Here is a 16,938-nt window from a genome sequence, read left to right on the forward strand (position 1 = left end):
GTGCAATCTTTAAGTATAGGGAGGTTGATATCGATCTCCATGGGTTAGTTACTCTTCTATCTCAACACCAATGGTTTATTTTCCTTGTTAGTTGTTGCATTTACATGTTTGATTGCATATTTGTTTGATTTTGTGCATATTTTACCACTTGGTTGAAGAAATATTTTTTTTTCAAAAAATAACTTTTAGAGCATTTCACTAATTTGAATAAAATTTAATGTTAAACTTATTTGAAGAAATATTATACTGAAACATGGTTTAGAGCTCGAACACACAATACCAGTGAGATTTGTGAGCCTATTTGATTGGTTGCATTTTACCAACCAATATTTTATTTTTGGTGTGTGTTTTTCTCTTTAAAATTGTGATCTTTGTCTTGCTTAATTCTATATTTCCATGGTTTGATGTATGCATACACTTACATGATTGAGGCCTTTGTTTCACTGAGCTTACATACCCATATGGCCTTACCCTTTCATTATTCTTTGCAAACTAATGTTGAGCCTATTATACCCCTTTGTTCTTTACTTTAGCACATCATTAACTCTAAGCGGAAAACAATAATGTCCTTAATTTGAATCCTTGGTTAGCTTAGACTAGTGAGAGTGCTCATGAATTAAGTATGGGAAAAGTTGAATTTGGAAACATTTGGTTTGAGAATTGAGTATGTTAGAATTTTCTGAAAATGTGAAAAAAATGTTTAGGACATGATTCATGCATCTAATAATTTAATCATATACATTGAGATAAATAAAAGAAAAGAAAAGAAAAGAATATATATATATATATATATATATATATATATATATATATTATAAAGAGAAGTGAGAAAAAGAAAAGAAAAAAAAAGAGCAATTAAGCAAAAAGGGGACAAAATGCCCCAAAGTAAGTGGTGAAAGCAATGCATATGTACTGTACTTGAAATTAGAATGCATGAATATGTGGAAAACATGGTTAATGGATAGTTAGATGTGGTATTATGATTACATGGATTGTCTAAAGTTAGGTGGAAAGTTTAAGTTAATTAAGGATTCAGATTTTAGTCCACTTGACCAAATACAATCCTACCTTGACCCTAACCCCATTACAACCCTTAAAAGACCTCTTGATATGTGTATCTATGCATTAAATTTATGTTGATTGTTAGATGAAGAGCAAGCCTTAGAAAGCAAGGTTAGTAGAGAATTGAGAGAATCGAACCTAAAACACTTGAGTGATTAGAGTGCATACACTTCCAGTGAAGGTTCGATGCTCGATTCTTTGTTCTCGGCTTTCATGAGCTATTTTCTTCTACAAGCCTATTTGTACTTCACTTTTATGATTTGAATTAGTGAAATCCAGTTCATATTTATTCTTGAAGAATTTATTTACTTTTAAACTAAGTAGGAAAAAGCATTCTTCATGGAGTTGGATTCATATAGATAGGTTGCATTTCATACATTCTACGATTCCTCTTCACCCCTTTATAGCTTCTCTTGAGCTTAGCATGAGGACATGCTAATGTTTAAGTATGAGGAGGTTGATAAACCACTATTTTATGGTTTATCTTGTGCTCAATAGAGTGGTTTTTATCAACTCTTTACCCACTTATTCATACTATTTGCATGAGTTTACATTCTCCTTCCTGATTTTGTGCTATGATTGAAAACATGCTTCTTTGGCCTTATATTCGCTAATATTAATCCTATCTCATTACCATTAGATACCTTGATATGTGCGTTAAGTGATTTCAGAGATTACAGGGCAGGAATAGCTTGGAGGATGGAAAGGAAGCATGCAAAAGTGGAAGGAATACAAGAAGTTGAAGGAACTGCAAAGCTGTCCAGCCTGACCTCTTCACACTAAAATAGTCATAACTTGAGCTACAGAGGTCTAAACGACGCGGTTCCAGTTGCATTTGAAAGCTAACGTCAGGGGCTTCGATTTGATATATAATATATCATAGTTTCCCTGACGCTAGGTGATGCGAACGCGCGCTCCACGCGGACGCATTGCAGTGATGAAAATCAGTGTGGCAGATTTCTTCTCCAGCGATTTCTGGGCTGTTTCGACCCAGCTTTCGGCCCAGAAAACACATATTAGAGGCTATAAAGTGGGGGAATTTATTCATTCATAATCATCAGCTCATAATTCATAATTTTTAGTTTTAGATGTAGCTTTTAGAGAGAGGGCTCTCTCCTCTCTCTTAGGATTAGGATTTCTACTTTTATGCTGTTGAGTTGGATATTACTACCTCCATTGAGGACTTTATTATTCTAGTTTGTTTTCTATTTCCTTACTCTTTTATATCTTTAATCCTTATTCAGAGTTACAATTGGAAAGCTTTTATGACATTATTAATGCAAAGAGTATTTTTCTATTTACCCCATTATTTGTTTGATTATCCTCAAGTATTTATTTAGTCATTTATTATATGAAATTGGCATCCATGTCAATGGAGTATGTTCCCAACTTGATTTTGGAGTTGATTAATATTTGGAGACCCTTGAGTTGGAAGACTCAAGAGTTAATTGTGATTGGCTCTCTGGCCACTAACGCTAATCTAAACACAAGGGTGAGGATTAGGACTTGTGAATAGAAGTTGGCTCCCAACTTGATTTTCCTTTATTTAGTAAAGGATAACTAAGTAGAACAGTAACCAATTACCATTACACTTGGAAAATCCAACAAGGATAGAACTTCCAATTAATCTTCTCCAGGTCAAGGCTTTTAATTTAATTACATAAAATTTCTTATTTATTTTTATTGCTTTAATTTATAATTATATCTGTGCCCATTGTCCAAACTCCAAATTCCCCAGAAAACCCATAACCAATAATAACACACCTCCCTGCAATTCCTTGAGAAGACGACCCGAGGTTTAAATACTTCGGTTATCAATTTTAAAGGGGTTTGTTACTTGTAACAACCAAAACTTTTGTAAGAAGGAACTTTTGTTGGTTTAGAAGCTATACCTGCAACGAGGATTTATCTGCGAATTTCTAGACCATGCAAAAGTTCTCTCTTCAATGACCCCTATAGTCAATTATCATAAGTTTGATATTATTCCAAAAGATGAAAAAGATGCTCAAAGGCTCATAAGGAAAGCACAAAATTACACCTTGATCTACAATGTTCTATACAAAAGAAGGGTATTGATGAGCGGATAATTTATACGCTTTTTGGCACTATTTTTAGGTAGTTTTTAGTACGATTTAGTTAGTTTTTATCATATTTTTATTAGTTTTTATTCAAAAATTACATTTCTGGGCTTTACTATGAGTTTATGTGTTTTTCTGTAATTTCAGGTAATTTCTGGCTGAAATTGAGGGACCTGAGCAAAAATCTGATTCAGAGGCTGAAAAAAGGACTACAGATGCTGTTGGATTCTGACCTCCCTGCACTCGAAATGGATTTTCTGGAGCTCCAGAAGCCCAATTGGTGCGCTATCAATTGCGTTGGAAAGTAGACATCTTGGGCTTTCTAGCAATATATAATAGTCTATACTTTTCTCGATTTTTGATAACGCAAACAGGCATATAAACGCCAACTTTCTACCCTTTTCTGGCGTTTAACGCCAGAACTGGCATAAAAGTTGGAGTTAAACGACCAAACTGGCACAAAAGCTGGCGTTTAACTCCAAGAAAAGTCTCTACATTTGAAAGCTTCAATGCTCAGCCCAAACACACACCAAGTGGGCCCCGGAAGTGGATTTCTGCATTATCTATCTTAGCTTACTCATTTTCTGGAAACCTAGGTTACTGGTTCATTATTAAAACCACTTTTAGAGATTCATTTTGTACCTCATAAAATTTTACATCTGAATTTTGTTTCTTCTACGGCATGAGTCTCTAAACTCCATGGTTGGGGGTGAGGAGCTCTGCTGTGTCTCGATGAATTAATGCAATTACTACTGTTTTCCATTTAATCACGCTTGTTTCTATTCTAAGATATTCACTCGCACTTCAACCTGAAGAATGTGATGATCCGTGACACTCATCATCATTCTCACTTATGAATGTGTGCCTGACAACCACCTCCGGAAAGTCTAAACCTTGTCTTTGGTATTCTGAGTAGGATCTGGGATGGGATGACTGTGACGAGCTTCAAAGTCGCGAGTGTTGGGTGTAGTGACAGACGCAAAAGGATCAATGGATCCTATTCCAACATGAGCGAGAACCGACAGATGATTAGTCGTGCAGTGACAACGCATTTGGACCATTTTCACTGAGAGGATGGATGGTAGCCATTGACAATGGTGATCCACCAACATACAGCTTGCCATGGAAGGAGCTTTGCGTGCGTGAAAAAGAAGACAGTAGGAAAGCAGAGATTCCGAGGACAGAGCATCTCCAAAACCTCAACCTGTTCTCCATTACTGCATAACAAGTATTTATTTTATGTTCTTTTACTTTTTACAATTAAAATTTAGAATCAATACTGATATCCTGACTAAGAATTACAAGATAACCATAGCTTGCTTCAAGCCGACAATCTCCGTGGGATCGACCCTTACTCACATAAGGTATTACTTGGACGACCCAGTGCACTTGCTGGTTAGTTGTGCGGAATTGCAAACGTGTAATTGTGATTTCGTGCACCAAGTTTTTGGTGCCGTTGTCGGGGATTGTTCGAGTTTGGACAACTGACGGTTTATTTTGTTGCTTAGATTAGGAAAAAATTTTCTTTTTGGTTTAGAGTCTTCTATTATTGTTTTTGGTTAAAAACTTTAAAATCCTTCTTTTATTTTTCTAAATTATTTTCGAAAACTTTCAGAACCAATAACTTCATAATTTAGTCTTTTGTTTGAATTTAGTTTTATATTTTAAGTTTGGTGTCCTTTGTGTTTTAATTTTCTTAAAAATTTTTCAAAAGTTACTCTCAGTGTTCATATTGATATTCAAAGTTTTCCTATTTGCTTTCTTTGTTTTAATCTAAAAATTCTAAGTTTGGTGTGTTTTCGTTTTATTGTTTTTCTCTTTTCTCATTAAATTCAGAATCCCTTTTAAAAATCATATCCAAAGTTTTTCAAATCTTCTTAATTAAGTAATTATTCTAGTTTTCGAATTTATTTTCCTGTTTTTTAGTTTTCGAAATTCATATTTTAGTTTCTAAGTATTTTATTGTATTTTTTTATTTTATTTTTTTCGGTTTGCTTTTAATTAAATAAAATAAAAATAAAAATATATTTTAGTTGCAATTCACATCAATTTTTTTTCCATCATGGACCTAAGTGGAAATGAACAGTCCAGAAGGACTCTGGGGTCATATGCTAACCCCATTACGGCTGCATATGGGAGTAGCATATGTATACCTCCCATCAAAGCAAGCAGTTTTGAGCTAAATCCTCAGCTCATTATCATGGTGCAGCAAAATTGCCAGTATTCCGGTCTTCCACAAGAAGAACCAACTGAGTTTCTGGCACAGTTTTTACAAATTGCTGACACAGTACGTTCTAAGAAAGTGGATCAGGATGTCTACAGATTATTACTGTTTCCATTTGCTGTAAAAGATCAAGCTAAGATGTGGTTAAATAACCAACCCACAGCAAGCATAAGAACATGGAAACAGTTATCAGACAAGTTTCTGAATCAATATTTCCCTCCAAAAAGAATGACACAGCTAAGGCTGGACATCTAATGCATTAAACAAGAGGATGATGAGTCCCTTTATGATGCCTGGGAGAGGTACAGAGGAATGTTAAGGAAATGCCCCTCTGAAATGTTTTCAGAGTGGGTACAGTTAGACATCTTCTACTATGGGCTTACAGAAAAAGCTCAAATATCTCTAGATCACTCGGCTGGTGGATCTATACACATGAGAGAGACAATTGAAGAGGCTCAAGAGCTCATTGATATAGTTGCTAGAAATCAACATCTATACTCAAGCAGTGAGTCCTCCATGAAAGAAGAAGCTAGGGCAATATCCACTGATCCTAGTCCTCAGGAACAAGTTGTTGAACTTAATCAGCAATTGCTTCTTATGACAAAATAGTTAGCAGAATTTAAAGAGATGCTCCAAGACACTAAAGATGCTAACAAGACTATGGAAGCACAATTGAATCAGACAAGACAGCAGCTATCTAAACAGATAACAGAAGAATGCCAAGCTGTTCAACTAAGGAGTGGGAAGACATTGAATAATTCAGCTCAAGGTAGCAGAAAGCCAAGAAAGGAACAACTGACAGAGGATGACCAGACCACTACCCAAAATCCCTCTAAGGACACTAAGAGCCCAGAGAGGAATAATTCTGGCATTCAAACGCCAGAAAATGGTGAAAAACTGGTGTTAAACACCCATCCCATGCCCAGTTCTGGCATTCAAACGCCGGAAAAGGGTGGAAATTGGCGTTAAACGCCCATCCATCTCCCTATCCTGGTGTTCAAACGCCAATGAGAGATCAGACACCTGCAAGTGTTGATAATAACTCCCTCAAGAAGGCTTCTCAACCTGTCTCTATAGGAAATAAACCTGCAGCAACTAAGGTTGAAGAATATAAAGCCAAAATGCCTTATCCTCAGAAACTTCGCCAAGCGAAACAGGATAAACAATTTGCCCACTTTACAGACTATCTTAGGACTCTTGAAATAAAGATCCCGTTTGCAGAAGCACTCGAGCAAATACCCTCTTATGCTAAGTTCATGAAAGAGATCTTAAGTCATAAGAAGGAATGGAGAGAAACTGAAAAAGTTTTCCTCACTGAAGAATGCAGTGCAGTCATTCTGAAAAGCTTACCAGAGAAGCTTAAAGATCCTGGAAGCTTTATGATACCATGCACATTAGAGGGTGCTTGTACCAAGACAGCTCTATGTGACCTTGGGGCAAGTATCAACCTAATCCTTGCATCCACTATCAGAAAGCTTGGCTTGACTGAAGAGGTCAAACCAACCCGAATATGTCTTTGACTTGCTGATTGCTCCATTAAATATCCATCAGCCATAATTGAGGACATGATTGTCAAGGTTGGGCCATTTGCCTTTCCCACTGACTTTGTAGTGCTGGAAATGGAGGAGCACAAGAGTGCAACTCTCATTCTAGGAAGACCCTTCCTAGCAACTGGACGAACTCTCATTGATGTCCAAAAAGCGGAAGTGACCCTGAGAGTCAATGAGGATGAGTTCAAGTTAAATGCTGTCAAAGCTATGCAGCATCCAGACACATCAAATGACTGCATGAGCGTTGATATTATTGACTCCTTGGTGGAAGAGATCAATATGACTAAGAGTCTCAAATCAGAGCTAGAGAACATCTTTAAAGATGTTCAGCCTGATCTGGAGGAACCAGAGGAAATAGAAAAGCCTCTGAAAACTCTTCAGAAAGAGGATAAGCCTCCTAAACCCGAGCTCAAACCACTACCACCATCCCTGAAATATGCATTTCTAGGAGAGGATGGAACTTTCCTATGATCATAAGCTCTGCCTTAGAGCCACAGGAAGAGAAAGCACTACTTCAGGTGCTAAGGACACACAAGACAGCTCTTGGGTAGTCCATAAGTGACCTTAAAGGAATCAGCCCAGCCAGATGCATGCACAAGATCCTATTAGAAGATGATGCTAAGCCAGTGGTCCAACCACAAAGGCGGCTGAATCTAGCCATAAAGGAAGTGGTACAAAAAGAGGTCACTAAATTATTAGAGGCTGCGATTATTTATCCTATTTCTGATAGCCCCTGGGTGAGCCCTGTCCAAGTTGTACCCAAAAAGTGAGGCATGACAGTAGTTCACAATGAAAAGAATGAACTGGTTCCTACAAGAACAGTTACAGGGTGGCGTATATGTATTGACTACAGAAGGCTCAATACAGCCACCAGAAAGGATCATTTTCCTTTACCATTCATAGACCAGATGTTAGAGAGACTAGCAGGTCATGACTATTATTGCTTTTTGGATGGTTATTCAGGTTATAACTAAATTGCAGTAGATCCTCAGGATCAAGAGAAAACAGTATTTACATGTCCATCTGGAGTATTCACATACAGAAGGATGCGTTTTGGTCTGTGCAATGCACCTGCAACCTTTCAGAGATGCATGCTCTCTATTTTCTCTGATATGGTAGAAAATTTTCTGAAAGTCTTCATGGATGACTTCTCAGTATTTGGAGACTCATTCAGCTCCTGTCTTGATCATCTAGCACTTATTCTGAAAAGGTGCCAAGAGACTAACCTGGTTTTAAACTGGGAAAAATGTCACTTTATGGTGACTGAAGGAATTGTCCTTGGGCATAAAATTTTGAACAAAGGAATAGAGGTGGATCAAGCTAAGGTAGAGGTAATTGAAAAATTACCACCACTTGCCAATGTTAAGGCAATCAGAAGCTTTCTGGAACATGCAGGATTCTATAGGAGGTTTATAAAAGATTTTTCAAAAATTGCAAAACCTCTGAGTAATCTGCTAGCTGCTGACATGTCATTTGTCTTTGACACAGAGTGTCTGTAAAATTTTGAAACTCTAAAAGCTAAGTTGGTCACAGCACCAGTTATTTCTGCACCAGACTGGACATTACCATTTGAACTAATGTGTGATGCTAGTGACCATGCCATTGGTGCAGTATTGGGACAAAGGCATAACAAGCTTCTGCACGTCATTTACTATGCCAGCCGTGTTCTAAATGATGCACAGAAGAACTACACAACCACAGAAAAAGAGCTGCTTGCAGTGGTTTATGCCATTGACAAGTTTAGATCCTATTTAGTAGGATCAAAAGTGATTGTGTACACTGACCATGCTGCTCTTACAAATCTACTCACAAAACAGGATTCAAAACCCAGGCTCATAAGATGGATGTTGCTTCTGCAAGAGTTCGATATAGAAATAAGAGACAGAATAATCAGTAGATGTGTACCTAGAGAAGAGGCGCAAAAGATCTTATGGCACTGCCATGGATCACAATATGGAGGACATTTCAGAAGTGAGCGAACTGCCACCAAGGTTCTCCAATGTGGCTTCTACTGGCCTACTCTTTATAGAGACTCCCGAGAGTTTGTACGTAACTGTGACAGTTGCCAGAGAGCTGGTAATCTGCCTCATGGTTACGCCATGCCTCAACAAGGGATCTTGGAGATTGAGTTGTTTGATGTATGGGGTATTGACTTCATGGGGCCTTTCCCACCATCATACTCAAACACGTATATTCTGGTAGCAGTAGACTATGTATCTAAATGGGTAGAGGCAATTGCAACACCCACTAATGATACTAAGACAGTGCTGAAGTTCCTCCAGAAACATATCTTCAGCAGGTTTGGTGTCCCTAGAGTACTAATCAGTGATGGGGGCACTCATTTCTGCAATAAATAGCTTTACTCTGCTATGGTCCGATATGAAATTAGCCACAAGGTAGCAACTCCATATCATCCACAAACAAATGGGCAGGCTGAAGTCTATAATAGAGAACTAAAAAGAATCCTGGAACGGACTGTAAATGCCTGTAGAAGGGATTGGGCAAAAAGCTTGGATGATGCTCTGTGGGCATACAGAACAGTGTTCAAGACTCCTATAGGAACCTCTCCATACTAGCTTGTGTATGGTAAGGCCTGTCACCTGCCCGTGGAACTGGAGCATAAGGCCTACTGGGCAACCAGGTTCCTAAACCTATATGCTAAGTTAGAGTGAGAGAAGAGATTACTCCAGTTAAATGAGCTAGAGGAATTCAGACTCAATGCTTTCGAAAATGCAAAAATTTACAAGGAGAAAGCAAAAAGGTGGCATGATAAGAAACTGACATCCAGAGTCTTTGAGCCAGGATAGAAGGTTCTGCTGTTTAACTCTAGGCTCAGATTATTCCCTGGGAAATTAAAATCCCGGTGGAGGGGACCATATGTGATTACAAGTGTGTCACCATATGGATATGTAGAGCTTCAGGATATTGACTCTGATAAAAAGTTCATTGTTAATGGACAGAGAGTAAAGCACTATCTTGAAAGCAATATTGAGCAAGAATGCTCAAAACTGAGACTAGATTAAAGCTCAGTAAAGTCCAGCTAAAGACAATAAAGAAGCGCTTGCTGGGAGGCAACCCAGCTATTAGCAAAGTCTATTTGTTATTTAAATAATAATTATATGAGTTTGATATAAATTATCTTCAAGGTTAATTATCAATTGCATGAGTTTACAGAGTTACAGAAGGATTCAGAGCATAAAGCAGAGAAAAGGAGCTCATTGGCACGAAAACGCCAGTAAGGGGTATTTTGGGCGTTAAACACCAGAATGGGTACCATTCTGGGCGTTTAACGCTAGAGTTGCAGCATCCTGGGCGTTTAGAAAAACGCCCAGTGATAAAGGATTTCTGGCGTTTAACGCTAGCCAGGGCCACAATGGCCAACATATGGGCGTTAAACGCCAGAATGGATACCATTCTGGGCGTTTAACGCTAGAAAGGGCAGAGGGAGGAGATTTTGTTTCCACTTCAAAATTTTTTCAAACTTTCATATTTTAATTCATAATTTTCTGCATAAACATGTTACAAATCTTCATCAATCACACTCAATTTTCAAAAATTTAATAACCTTCTAAATCCCTTTTCAATTTTCTTTCAAATCCTCTCCATATCTTTTTCAAAAACTCATTTATCTTTTCAATTCCTTTCCAAATCTTTTCCAACTCATCATATTTTCTTTTAATTCTTAGATGCATCAACAATTTTTAAGATTTCACTTCTTTATATCTTTTTCATATCTTTTGAATTTTAAAATTTCATCTTTTTCATACAATGATTCATCTTTTTTATCCAATCATATCTTTCTATCATATCTTTTTCAAAATTTTCGAAACCCCACCCCTCCACTTTTAAATACACGTTCGGCCATCCCCATACCTCCACCATTCGAATCTGTCTCCCCTCTATTCTTCTCTCTTCCTTTCTTTTGCTTGAGGACAAGCAAAACTCTAAGTTTGGTGTGTTTTCATGATCACTGAGCAAAACTTCACCAAGATCATGGCCCCTAAAGGAAAACAAACCACTCCAAGAGGCAAGAAAGAGAACAATCCAAAACCACTTTGGAATCAAGAGAGGTTCTTAACCAAAGAACATGCAGACCATTATCACAAAATAATGGGTTTGAAGTCAGTGATCCCGGAAGTTAAGTTCGATCTGAAAGAAGACGAATATCCGGAGATCCAAGAACAGATTCAAAACAGAGGTTGGGAAATCCTAGCCAATCCTGAGACAAAGGTTGGAAGAAACATGGTTCCGAAATTCTACTCAAATCTGTGGCTGACAGATCAGCAGAGAATAACTGGAACCGCCTTCCATACCTTTCGAACTATGGTCAGAGGAAGGATTATTTACTTCCACCTGGACAAAATAAGAGAGGTCTTCAAACTACCTCAACTACAAGATGATCCAGAATCCTTTTATAGAAGAATGGTGAGGGTAGATAAGGGGTTGGACCAAGTTCTAGAGGACATATGCCTCCCTGGAACTAAATGGATAACTAACACAAAAGGTGTCCCAAACCAACTCAAGAGAGGAGATCTCAAACCAGTCGCTAGGGGCTGGTTGGACTTCATTGGGCGTTCTATACTGCCCACTAGTAACCACTCTGAGGTCACTGTCAAAAGAGCAGTGATGATTCATTGCATTATGCAGGGAAACAAAGTAGAGATTCATCATCTGATTTCTTGTGAGATCTACATAATTGCAAATAAGAACTCTACTGAAGCCAAATTGGCTTACCCAAGATTAATCTCTCTGCTATGTAAAGATGCTGGGGTAAAAATGGGAGTAGATCAGTTCATCCCAGTTGAGCACCCAATCACTAAGAAGTCAATGGAAGGACAACAAGTGCAAGATAACTCCATCAAAAGGAAGGCACAAGAGTTTCCTCCCAGAAATCCCTCAAATTGACTACTGGACCTGGCTAGAAGCATCTGTCACCAAGCTGCAAGAGGCTATGGATCAAATTAAGGAAGAACAGCAAAATCAAAATAGCATGCTCCGCAAGCTTCTTAAGGAATAGGAAAAGCAAGGGCGTGAGCTACAGGAGCTGAAGTGCCAGAAACTCTCCCTTGAAGAGCCAGGTGTCCCACAACTTGAAGGAGTACTTACCTCTCCCACTGCAGGTTGTTGAGTCCTAACTCTGTGATAACTTTTATTATTAGAGATCTATTTTAAGAGTCATTTATTTTTATGTTTTTAATATTGGTCTGCTTTTATGTTTATTTTAAGTCTTATTTTTATTTCACAATTAATAAAATTTAGAGTTTATGCCTTAAAGCTATGAATGTCCTATGAATCCATCACCTTTCTTAAATGAAAAATGTTTTTAATTACAAAAGAATAAGAAGTACATGGTTTCGAATTATATCTTGAAAATAGTTTAATTATTTTGATGTGGTGGCAACACTTTTTATTTTCTGAATGAATGCTTGAACAGTGCATATTTTTGAATTTGTTGTTTATGAATGTTAAAATATTTGGCTCTTGAAAGAATGATGAAAAAGGAGAAATGTTATTGATAATCTGAAAAATCATAAAAGTGATTCTTGAAGGAAGAAAAAGCAGTGAAATACTTGCAGAAAAAAAAATATGGCGGAAAAAAAGAGAAAAGAAAAAGCAAGCAGAAAAAGCCAATAGCCCTTTAAACCAAAAGGCAAGGGTAAAATAAAAAGGATCCAAGGCTTTGAGCATTAATGGATAGGACGGCCTAAAGGAATAAAATCCTGACCTAAGCGGCTAAACCAAGCTGTCCCTAACCATGTGCTTGTGGCGTGAAGGTGTCAAGTGAAGAGCTTGAGACTGAGCGGTTAAAGTCGTGGTCCAAAGCAAAAAGAGTGTGCTTAAGAGTCCTAGACACCTCTAATTGGGGACTCTAGCAAAGCTGAGTCACAATCTGAAAAAGTTCACCCAGTTATGTGCCTGTGGCATTTATGTATCCGGTGGTAATACTGGAAAACAAAATGCTTAGGGTCACGGCCAAGACTCATAAAGTTACTGTGTTCAAGAATCAACATACTGAAATAGGAGAATCAATAATACTATCTGAATTCTAAGTTCCTATAGATGCCAATCATTCTGAACTTCAAAGGATAAAATGAGATGCCAAAACTGTTCAGAAGCAAAAAGCTACAAGTCCCGCTCATCGAATTAAAGCTAATCTTCATTGATAAGTTTGGAATTCATTGTATATTCTCTTCTTTTTATCCTATTATATTTTCAGTTGCTTGGGGACAAGCAACAATTTAAGTTTGGTGTTGTGATGAGCGGATAATTTATACGCTTTTTGGCACTATTTTTAGGTAGTTTTTAGTATGATTTAGTTAGTTTTTATTATATTTTTATTAGTTTTAATTCAAAAATCACATTTCTGGGCTTTACTATGAGTTTGTGTGTTTTTTTGTAATTTCAGGTAATTTCTGGCTGAAATTGAGGGACCTGAGCAAAAATCTGATTCAGAGGCTGAAAAAGGACTGCAGATGCTGTTGGATTCTGACCTCCCTACACTTGAAATGGATTTTTTGGAGCTACAGAAGCCCAATTGGCACGCTATCAATTGCTTTGGAAAGTAGACATCTTGGGCTTTCCAGCAATATATAATAGTTCATACTTTTTTCGAGTTTTGATAACACAAACTGGAGTCTAAACGCCAACTTTCTACCTTTTTCTGGCGTTTAACGCCAGAACTGGCACAAAAGTTGGAGTTAAACGCCCAAAATGGCACAAAAGCTGGCGTTTAACTCCAAGAAAAGTATCTACATGTGAAAGCTTCAACGCTCAGCCCAAACACACACCAAGTGGACCCCGTAAGTGGATTTCTGCATTATCTATCTTAGCTTACTCATTTTCTGAAAACCTAGGTTACTAGTTCATTATAAAAATCACTTTTAGTGATTCATTTTGTACCTCATAACATTTTACATCTGAATTTTGTATCTTCTATGGAATGAGTCTCTAAACTCCATGGTTGGGGGTGAGGAGCTCTGCTGTGTCTCGATGAATTAATGCAATTACTACTGTTTTCCATTCAATCACGCTTGTTTCTATTCTAAGATATTCACTCGCACTTCAACCTGAAGAATGTGATGATCCGTGACACTCATCATCATTCTCACTTATGAATGCGTGTGATGCGGGCAGAAATTGGTGAATTAAAAATTATTAGAATATATGCGTTGCAAGTATAGTTCTTAACTCGCCGGAAATCCACCGCTCAATTTAGAAAGGTGTCATAGAAAATTGAAATTTAAAATACTGGGAGTATGAATCCCAGGTCGTCTCCCAACGAGTTGCAGGAAAGGGTGCTATTTTATTAATCAGATGTTTTCGAAAAGGTTTGAGTTGAGTAAACAGGAAATTAAATTGATGAATTTGAATAATGTAAATAAAAGCATTGACTGGGTGTTGATTATATGGAAGCCCTATTCTTGATGGAACACTCTTAAGATTAATTGACAATTGAGAGTTATTTCGTTTAGTTATCCTTTACTAAGTAAGGGAAGGTAAAACAAGTTGGAATACTGTTCTATCCACAAGTCCCAATCCACTCTTGGGAGGATTGGTGTCAGGAATTAGAGAGCAAACCAACAATAACCCAATTACAATCTTTCTCTTGAACCTTCCAACTCAAGGGTTCCTTTCAATCAACTCCCCATCAAGTTAGGGAACTACTCACTCATTGTAAAGGTAAAATTCATAGCATATAAAAAGGAATTAAAGAAAGACATTGTAAATAAAAATTAAAAATAGTCAATTAAAAATAAAAGTGATCCTTGTATTAAATAATCCTAAAAATATTCCAATGGTAAAATTAAACAAAGCAAAGAACATGGAAGAGTAAGCCAAGTAAAGAAAACGAACTAGAATGACGAAGTCTTGATGAGGTAATAACTCTTCTCAATATCCCAATGCAAAAAGCTAGAGAAAATAAAATCCTAAGAACTATCAATGTCTAGAGAGAAAAACCTAGGGGAGGAGTAAAACTAGATCTAAAAACTAAAAACTGTGTAGAATGAATGTTATCTTTTGTTTCTGCCTGTTCTCTGGCTCTAGTCTGCTGTTCTGGGCCGAAAACTGGGTCAAAATAGGTCCAAAATCGCCCCCAGCGAATCCTGCAGATTATGCAGATCGCGCATGTCACGCGATCGCGTCATCCATGCGAACGCGTCATTCGCGCTTTTCCTCGCCACGCGTTCGCGTCGTCCACGCCTCCGCGTCGCTCGTGCTTTCCAGTCCGCGCAGTCGCGTGAGCTATGCGGCCGCGTCACTTCTCGCTGGTTATCTCCTCAATTTCTTATGTTCCTTCCATTTTTGCTAGCTTCCTTTCCAATCTCCAACTCATTCATTCCCTATAAAGCCTGAAACGCTTAACACACAGATCACGGCATCGAATGGAATAAAGGAGAATTAAAATGCATAATTAAAAGTCTCTAGGAAGCAGTTTTCAATTATGTAATAATTTCAGGAAGAAAATATAAATGCATGCTAAATTAACGAATAAGTGGGTAAGGATCATGATAAAACCACACAATGAAACACAATATAAGCCATAAAATAGTGGTTTATCAACCTCCCCACACTTAAACATTAGCATGTCCTCATGCTTAATTGAAGGAGATAAAGTAAATAAGTATGAACATGTAGAAACTCATGCAATGCAATGCAATCCTATATATATGAATGCAACTATATGATTCCTGTCCACTTGATCAAAAGTAAATAAGCTCTTCAAAATAATTACAAATCAAATTCCACTAATTCTATCATTATACAGTAAGACAGATAAAAGTGCAAGAAGATAGCTTATGAAAGCAGGGAACATGGAAATTCAAGCATTGAACCCTCACTGATGATGTATGTACGCTCTAATCTCTCTAGTGTATAGGGTAATCACTCTATCCTTCTCTAATCATGCTTTCTAACTTTTGTTCTTCTCCTAACCAATCAACAACAGTTAATTACCAATGCAAACATCATGAGGTCTTTTCAAGGTTGTAATGGGGCCAAGGTAAGTAGGGATACATGTATGGTCAAGTGAGCTTATAAATTGAATCTTTAATTAACCCAAGCTTCAACCCAACCTATATAACTTGCATAACCTTAGAATTCATACCTAGCTACCCAGAATTTCCCTTTTACATTCCATACTCATGTATCAACTTTTTATTTTAATTTTTATCATATGTGCATTGATCTTTGAATTCTCAATTCAGCATTGGGGTAATTTTGTCCCCTTATTCATTTATTTATTAATTTTTTTTAAATAGAAGCAAAAATAAACATAGCTTATCAATGCACATAGATTTTTAATTCTTATAGTTTCACATGAGTATGTATCCAAATTCCCATTAAATTATCATGACACATTCCCTTAATAACTTTTGTTCCCATAATTTCCCATACTTAACTAGCACACACAATTCTATCTTAAGTTAACCAAAGATTCAATTCAGGATATACAATTGTTTTTCCGCTTAAGGCTAGTAATGTGGTGAAATATAGAACAAATGGGATTTAAAGGCTTAAAGTGGTTAACAAAGGTAATTGAAAAGGGTAGGCTTAACTTGGATGAGTGAGTTTAAATAAATAATGGCCTCAATCATGTGCAAGCATATAAATATAATAAATATTGGACATATAAGATAAAACAAAATATAGATTACAATTATAGAGAAGTAAACACACAAGAACAGAATAATTATGGTTAAATAATGTAACCATGCATAAAGGCTCAAATCTTCACAGGTTGTGTGTTCTTTAGCTCAAAAATAATCATGTTCCAAATACAACTTCAAGCAGATTTATCATAAAAATTTTTATAAATTAGTGAAATTTTGTTCCAAAGATAGAGTCTTAGAAGAAACTTATTGTCTTTTCAATCAAGTAGAACATGCATGCAACTAACATATTTCTATGCAATTTATCCTATTCTATACAAGAAAGAAAAACTAACTAAAATATCCTAATTTATTGGTGCTAGGGAAGAGAAATTACCTCCGGAAGTCAGATACTGACCGACCTCCCCACACTT

The sequence above is a fragment of the Arachis ipaensis genome, chromosome B6 (assembly GCF_059453495.1).
Source record: "Arachis ipaensis isolate K30076 ecotype BB chromosome B6, ASM5945349v1, whole genome shotgun sequence".
NCBI lineage: Eukaryota > Viridiplantae > Streptophyta > Magnoliopsida > Fabales > Fabaceae > Arachis > Arachis ipaensis.